Genomic DNA, 2,861 nt, shown 5'->3' on the forward strand with positions numbered 1-2,861 from the left:
ATCTATTCCTGGAGCCTTATTTTTGGCCATGTCCTTCAAAGCAGCCTGAACTTCTTCTTTCATCACCATAGGCTCTTGCTCATATGTTGTTTCATGAAACAACATATTATAGATATTAAACAGATTAATATATATAGGTGCAAATTTACTACTTTGTGACACAATTTGTTTATATTGTTTATATACATTCACTATTAAACATTATGGACTTTTAAAACAATTTTAACATTACCATTTTTTAGTATTAATAAGGTAGCAATCTTTCTTAATTCTTCCTCCTTATTTCAAACATACATGCTGTTAACCAAGAAGTCAATTGTGTAAATCCACCAACTGTTCTACAATAGGATGTAACAATCATTTTCTGTACAGACTTATACAGGCTTAGAAATGCTGCAGTCAGTTCCACTTAGCCTTAAAATGTTGCTATGAGTCAAACAACTTGGTGAGGGTGAGTTGATAGGGTTATATCTATAAATATATAGATAGGTACTCATACATGCTTATATAACTATGTATAATGTTCATAATATGCTCTCTTAGGTGGAATTTTAAGTTATTTGGATACTGTGTAAACATCACATTAAAACCTTGTGAGAATCAACCAAACAGCAGAATCGTATCAGCTGTCTCTGTGGCCACCACTCACTCACCTGATGAATGAGGTCCAGGAACCCAGAACTGTGTCTTCTACCTTATCTGCCTGCTGTAAGTGTCTCAGTTTGAAGTCTTGATGTGTTAAAACACCTAAAAGAAATAAGCAAAAGAAGAGCTGGATTCCTTATGGGAAGGGAAGAGAGCAACATCTTATGAGAAGACAAACATCTTGTCCAACTTTCAGCAATATATACCTTTAGAAGCACTCAAATATCATTGCCATGGAGTCAATTCTAACTCATAACACTTTTTAGTTTAATTTTTATTTTATGCTGGTTTATTTACAAAATTCATGTAAGTTGTCATCACTCTGTATCTCTCCCATTTCTTTCACCTCTCTCTCCACAAATCAAATTGTGTGACCGTGTGATTATACCCCAGCCACCAACCCTTTCCCGTCTGCTCCCACCCTCCCTCTCCCCTTGGATTCTTATACTCATTCTACAATAATGGTCTTATACAATATTTGTCCTTATGGGATTGAGTTAGTTCACTTAGCAGAATGCTACCCAGTCCCTTCTAAATTAGGTAGTCATTTACTGAATCATTGCTCCTGTGTGCTGTGTAGTATTTCATTGAGTGAACGTACCATACTTTCTCAATCCACTCAATTGTGGTTGGATATTTGGCTGTTTCCATGTTCTTGTGAGGGTGCTATGAACATTGGTGTACAAGTCTCTGATTCTGACTCAGTTCTCATTCTTTCAGGGTATATTCAAACAGTGGAATAGCTGGGTCATATGGAATTTTTGTGTTAGGCTTTTTGAGGAAATGCCTAACTGCCTTCCATCGTATTGAAGATTTAGGGTCAGAATTTCATGGGACATCAAAGTTAATTGGCCTAATAATATGCTCAATGTTTTTGTTCTACCTCTGAGTGCATTGTGCAGTTCCTGGTTTCACAAAGACTTGAACATAATTGAGTTCTAGTCACAACGTAATTGATTTCTAGCCACTTCTGATACAATATGGAATAGAAGTGGGGACAATGGGCATCCTTGTCTGGTCCCTGTTCATTAGGAAAATGCTTTTAGTCTTTCTGCATTGAGAATGATATTGACTTCATTTTTCATATATACTTTTCACAATGTGAGGAAATTCCCTTCTATTCCAATTTTGCTGAGTGTCTATCAGGAAGTGGTGCTGGATTTTGTCAAATGTCTTTTCTGCATCAATTGCTAAGATTCTATTGTTCTTGCTATTTGCTTTGATAATATGATTAATTATATTGATTGTTTATCTTATGTTGAACTATTTTTGCATACCTGTTATGAATCTCACTTATTCATGATGAATTATTTTTTTATATGCTTTTGAATTCTATTGACCAGGGTTTTGTTAAGGATTTTGGCATCTACATTCATTTTCTTTCTTGGTAGTACCTTTGCCTGGTTTTGGTATTAGGGTTATGCTTGCTTCATAGAATAACTCTGAAAGTGTTTATTTTTTCATTTTCTAAATAATTTAAGTAGAATTGGTAATAGATCTTCTCTAAATATTTGGTAGAGTTCAGCTGTGAAGCGAAGTGGTCCAAGATTTTTCTTACGGGGAAGTTTTTTTTTTTTATTATCTGTTCAATTTCTTCTTTTGTGTTCAAGTGTTTTATATCTATCCTTGTCAGTCTGAGTAGGGCATGAGTTTCAAGGAATTTTCCATTTTCTCTAGGTTTTCAAATTTATCTGAGTATATATAGCTTTTCATAGCATTCTGATACTAGTTTAATTTCATCTGGTTCTGTTGTGATGTCACATCTATTATTTCTTAACCAAATTACCTGTTTCTTCTCTTTTTTTCTTTGGGTAAGTTTGCCAGTGGTTTGTCAATTTTATTGACCCTTTCACAAAACCAACTCTTGGTCTTATTGATGGTTTCAAATGTTTTCCTGGTTTTTATTGATTTCAGCTCTTGTCCTTCTAATTTCTTCTAGAGGTTTTAGAATTAGATTGTTGGTCTTTTTCTATTTGTGAAGGTGTTGAGTTAGATCAGAGCAGTCTCGTCAGAATGCTGTCACATAGAGCAAAGAACTGCCCCATAGACTGTACTCTTTACAAACGCTATTTGCATGATCTCTCCTACAGGTTAGCTTGATATGTTATTTTGCTCTAAATCATTCTGACAATTGACCTCTTAACCACCGTGTCATCAGGGCATAGAGATTATTTATATATAATAATTGTTATTGTTGTATTAAGTCAGAATTAATT

This window comes from Elephantulus edwardii, unplaced genomic scaffold, assembly GCF_000299155.1.
Source record: "Elephantulus edwardii isolate Elephantulus edwardi_28Jun2011 unplaced genomic scaffold, EleEdw1.0 scaffold00004, whole genome shotgun sequence".
Classification (NCBI taxonomy): Eukaryota; Metazoa; Chordata; class Mammalia; order Macroscelidea; family Macroscelididae; genus Elephantulus; species Elephantulus edwardii.